This window comes from Microtus ochrogaster, unplaced genomic scaffold (assembly GCF_000317375.1).
Source record: "Microtus ochrogaster isolate Prairie Vole_2 unplaced genomic scaffold, MicOch1.0 UNK15, whole genome shotgun sequence".
Classification (NCBI taxonomy): Eukaryota; Metazoa; Chordata; class Mammalia; order Rodentia; family Cricetidae; genus Microtus; species Microtus ochrogaster.
In genome coordinates, this window is record NW_004949113.1 from 4,734,903 (window position 1) to 4,740,902 (window position 6,000).

The following is a 6,000-nucleotide window of genomic DNA, read 5'->3' on the forward strand; positions in this document are numbered from 1 at the left end:
TTACCCTTTCCTGAGAGCCTCACATTGTCACCACCGCTCGGGCAGCTGCCATCCTTTGTTGACGTCAGAACTCAGTGAAGGCCAGCAGCTCTCCGGGAATCCTCCCCACCAGATTGGGGCTACGGAAGCAATCCAGCTTTGTGGATCAGACAGCTAGCATGCTTTCAGCCTCTCCAGTGTGTAGATGGTTGTGGGACTTCTCAGACCCTATTCGTGTAAGCCAAGTGGAGGTCCCTTTTAGTATATATGCAGTGAATTTAATGTTTATATGATATGTAATAATGAAAATAATATCACACATGATATGCCTCTGTCCCTCCCTTTCTCTCTCTCACACACACATATATACACACAAACACACATACTGAGTTCTTTTTGTCTAAGGAAACTTGCCTAAAATAGTAGGGGCATCAAATGTCTCTGCTACCTCTGTATCTGCACCCGCAAAATTGGACTGTCACATTCAAGAGAGACAGAAGCAGTCATGGGGCTTCAAGGACTTCCCGTCTACTCCCTGGGGCTCATTCTGAGGGAAGACCTCAAGACTGAAACAACTGCACAGGGGTGGCCCCACCTCAGTTTCCCTCTCTAGACATGCCCTTGCCAGCAGAGATTTGTGAAAGTCACTTTTATTTATTTGTGTGTTTATGTGCACACACACACCCGCACGTGAGCCACAGCCCCTGTGGAGGTCAGAGGACAATTTACTGGGGTCACTTCTTTCTACCATGTGGATCCTGGGGTTTCAAGCTTGCTCAACCACACCCTTGCCCTCTGAGTTGTCTTGATAATCTTTGGGGGAGAGAGGGCAAGTCTTACTATGTAGTCCAGGCTGGCCCTAAATGCACGATTCTTCTGCTTTAGCCTTCCTTGCAATAGGAATACAGGTTTGTACCACCATGTCCAGCTACACAGGCTCTACCGTGTGGGTGTGTGACACGCTCAGAGGGGCTGAAGATGACTTCTGGAAATGTAGATCGATGGGTGGAATCATTTGCTAAGTTCTTAGGGAACTTACAGAATGCAGATGCTGTGCCCCCTGTACCCCCTATGCCGCCTTGGATGCTCACGTGATAAAAGATCATGAAATGGCTGTTGTTGTTTTATAACTGCAAACAGGAGAAATCACAATGGCCTAAGCAAACAAACAAATGAGGAAACTAGCAATCAGGTACAGCTTGATCTAGGTGCTAAAATCAACAGAACTCATTGTCTGTCTTGCACCGTTTAGGGCTCTGTTTCCTTAGTTCTTCTTAGACAAGCTCCCTGGGAGCTCCAATCTTGCCTTATCATGCCAAGATCAGCAAGAAGCACTTCTCTTTGGTTCTGATAAGGTCACATGCTCACTCCAAAATTAATCATTATAGTCAGAAGTATGCAATGACAGGCAGGTTCTGAATTACACACAGTCTCAGAGCTACAGTAGAATCTACAGTGCTTGAGGCTGCGTTCCATACAACCCACTAAGATGCTCTGCTTGGAGGATGCAAGATACTGGTAGCTCAGCCACCTGATGTCAGCTCCTGGAGCCTGCCAGGTTGGGATACCCTTCTCTGTATCTGTGGCAGCCTCCACCCTTACATTCGCACCACTCCCCAAGTCCTAAATGCCACCCAGTCCCTGTCTCTCTCCTCCAGGCAAAAGGAAAGGGGCGGTGCCCGTTATCTCATTAGTCTCTCTGACATCTTTTGTCACCTATCAGGGGAACAAGCAACCCCTTTGATCACAGCAAAAGGAGAGAACATTTAACACGCAGCCCAGGAAGATTCCCCTGGCAGAGGCTGCCAAGACAGTCACTGGCAGGCCCTGGGTGGAAACATGATTTTGTAACTGCAGACTTGCTTATCTGAGCTCTGATATCGAGAATGGGTCCCTCACCTGCCAACCCTGGTTAATCAGACCAGGGATGGCTTCCAGCCAAAGGGATTTCCGTAATGACAGAAGTCACAGCCTTTGATGCATGGGGGATGACAGCCTGGAAAGGCTGTATCTCGTGGGAATAGAACCCTGAGCTGGGAGTCGGAAATCTCATGTGCTGTGGAATAATCCTTCTGTACACTGTGAGTATGTATTACTCTCATTGGTTAATAAAGAAGCTGATCGGCCTATAGCAAGGCAGGATAAAGTTAGGCGAGACAATCAAACTGAGGATACTGGAATGAAGAAGGGCGGAGTGAGAAAGTTCCTGGAAGATGCAGAGAGAGCAAGATGGACACGCTGTAGTGAGAAAAGGTACCAAGTCACATGGCAAAGCACAGATTAAAAAATATGGGTTAATTTAAGTGTAAGAGTTAGCTAGTAACAAGCCTGAGCAATTGGCTGAGCATTTGTAATTAGTATTGAGTCACCATGTTGGAGAAAGGATGCAGCAACAGATCTTCAGCAAACTTTAGTTCATTCAAGAATAAGAATAGGGTCTGGAGAGAGGGCTCATAAGAGCACTGGTTGCTCTTCCAGAGGTCCTGGGTTCAACTCCTAGCACCTATATGGCAGCCCGCAACTGTCTGTAACTCCAGTTCTAGTGGATCTGACACCTTCACATCAATGCACATAAAATAAAGTTAAATAAATTATAAAAAACGATTAAGAATAGAGGGCCACTCTTCCTCCTGACAGCTCCTTTGAGGGAACCCGACAGATCTCTAATGCTAAGAGTTCACAGCTGTGCATTAGCTCTTTCGTGACAACCCTACAAATCTGTGGCTGGAAACACATCACCTTTGGCTTAGGGAACTTGGGAATGAGGGGTCAGCGCATGTGGCTGAAAGGGTGTCACACATGCTGTGGCGATTTGAATGAGATGTTTCCAGTCTCCGGCATTTGAATACTCGGTCCACAGTTGGCACTATTTCCAGGAGGCTTAGGAGGTGTGGCCTTACTGGAGGAACTGTGTCACTAGGGATCAGCTTTGGAGTTTCCAAAGCCACAGTTAGCTCTCAGCTGGCCGCTCCACTCACCTGCTTGCTGTCACACTTCCCTACCGTGATGGTGGCGGACTCTTGCCCAATGCCGCCTTAAGCCCAAATAAACCCTTTCTTCTATAAGTTGCTTTGACCATGGTGTTTTATCACAACAGAAAAGTGACGACCATATACTCTGGCCTGGATTGTTCCCTGGGCAGAGGCTTCATGCTCATCCAGGCAGCCCTCTTCCTCATCACCATCTTGGTCCTGAGACATCTTAGACAGAGAGGAGCCTCAGGGTCAAACTCCAGCTCTGACCACCAGGGAACCCAAAGCCTCTGTCATTAGCGTTCCGTTTCTGTAAGAAATCCTTCAGACAATCAGCTTACAAAGAGGGCAGGAGTTAGGCATGATAGCACAAACCACATTACACAGGAGACGGAGGAAGGGGGACCACTGGCTAGGAGTCAGCAAGGTCATGTTTCAAGGGGAAAAATAGACAAAAAAAAAAAAAAAAGAAGTAACAACAAAAGGAAAAATTTATTTATTTTGGCTCATAATTTTGGAGGTTTCGGCCCGTGGTTAATTTCCTCTGGTACTTTGAGGTTCATCATGGTGACTGTGGCAAAACCCTTCACCTCATGGATGAAATGAAAGAGGATGGCTGACGTCCCAGTATTCTCTCCAGAGGCACACCCCAGTGACCTCATTTATTTCCCCTAGGCCCCACCCTTTTATTTTCAGTTTCATTTACTTTTATTTTATATGTATGCATATGTGTCTGCACATACGTATGGACACCATGGCTGGCCAGAAGAGGGTGTCGGGTCCCCTAGAACTTGACTTACAGATGGGTGTGAGCCATATCTCGTTGATGCTGGGAACTGAACCTGGGTCCTCTGGAAAAATCAGCAGGCACTCTTAACCACTGAGCCATCTCTCCAGGCCTAGGCCCCACCAATTAAAGCTTCTACCATCTCCCAGATGTGCTGGGGACCACAATGCCCTTGAGAAGTGCTTTTCTGAACCAAATCACATTCTCTGCATCCATCTGTATACCCAGAGGAGAGTGCACAAAACCCAAAAGCACATCTTGGCAAACTATTACTGCACAGATACTCCTTGGACAGATCTCCTAAGACTAAAAGGCAGAACATCCCTTCAGCAGATTATCTGGGACCCCCCCCCACACACACACATACCATGTCTTCTTGAGAAGCACCTCACTCCCCAGAACAGAAAACCATCACCTGGACTTCAAATGTTAGGCTTTTCTCATTTCTTCTTAGAATTTGTGGTGGCTGACTTTATAGGTCTACTTGCTCAAGACATGGTGTGCCCAGATAGCTAGCTAATCTGTGTCTCTGAGGGTCATCTGAGAAGAAACAGCAGAGTTTTGTGGGTTATGGGAAGAAGGCGGTGGCATTATCCAATCCTGCTAGAGACTAACAGCAAAGGGCAGAGAAGACTGGACTGGTCTCCCTCTGCCTGACTGCTGAGCAGTGCACCTATCTTCCCCTGCCTTGAATGTGTCCTGTTTCCAGGCCTTCGCTTTGCTGCAGAGGCTGTGGGACATCTTAGCCACCATAAGCTCGTGAATTCAATGCCTTTGGATAAATCTCTTTACAGAACTTTGTCCCTGTACCCTGTTTCTTGGGGTCGCCCGCTGGCTCCACCGTGTTTACCTCTGTACAGGCCCCTGCAGCTGGGTCTCACAGAGTAGTTGCTTCTCAGAAAGCTTCGCTTGCCCTCTTGAGTTCCTGCCCTGCGGGTGACAAAGACTGTGTGTCTAGAGATGTGAGACTCGTCAGATGTATTTTATCAAGATGTCTATCTGCATGGCTGTGAAATATATCGGTGACAAATAGGGTGCCCTTTACTTGGCTGTTGGCTCTGAATGGACATCTAGGTGCTCCCCAGGGGGACATGGCTGGAGACTGTCCTGCTAGACAGTTCCAGCTGGTCTCCTGGAGAGTCCCTTGGACTTTCCTTACTGTCTGCCTCTCCAGTAGGATTTTGGTCCTTGCCACACATTGTGTTCATCCTTACAGGGGAAAGGTATAGGTGTATTTTTAAAAGTTGCCTAACCAGTGAGGAAGAACCCCCTCCCATCCTTCTTCTCTCTCTGTTTTTTTTTTTTTTTCCTCTGTATTTTGAGACAGGGTTTCTCTGTGTAACGGTCCTGGCTGTCCTGAAACTCACTCTGTAGACCACACTGGCCTCAAACTCACAGAGATTCGCTTACCTCTGCCTCCCAAGTGCTGGGATTAAAGGTGTGCACCACCATAGCCTGGCTGCCCATTTCTTTTTCTTTAACTTCCTTTTTATTTATTCTTTGTGTCTTTTAAATCATGCATGTCCATCCCATTCATTTCCTGTCCCTGCATATCCACCCTCTACCCTTGCAGCCCCATAAATTTAAGAGAAGAAAGAAAAAAAGGAAAGAAAAAAAAGGGGGGTGATCTCTCATCGTGGAAGCTGTAGTGTGACACAGTGAGTCACATAGTGAGCCCTTTGTCCAGATGTCTTTACTTGCAAGTGTTCATTGCAGAGTCATTGGTCTGTTTCAGGCCTCTGGTTTCTGCTACGCTATTGATGCTGGGCCCTCACTGGAACTCCTCTTGGTTATCCTGCTGTTGCTCTGTGTTGTGGAGATCCTGCAGCTTTGGGTCTGCAGGACTGAGCCTGAGCCCTTCATGTGTTCCAGCAGATCACAAATGGAGTAGATATTGGGATGGGACAACCCATAACTCTGGTTCTGGGCTGGGGCAGTTGCAGGGTTGGTCATCTCTCCCTTGTCCTCACCATGAGGTGAGCTTTCTCTCGCCTTTGCAGTGCAGGGATGAGCAAGAGGCGGGGCCAGTTCTCCCACTTTCATGTCCTCAGGGTCAGATCTCCCAAACCTACACCTTCAGGGCCAGCTCTACTGTGATGCCCAGGCATACATAGGGTCTGCTCTCCCAAGAGTGGCAGCAGATGAGGGTTGGGGCTAGCTCTCCCATTCTTATCACCTCAGGGCCAGCTCTCCCACCCGCCTCAGGTATTGATGGGCAGGACACACACACACACACACACACACACACACACACACACACAC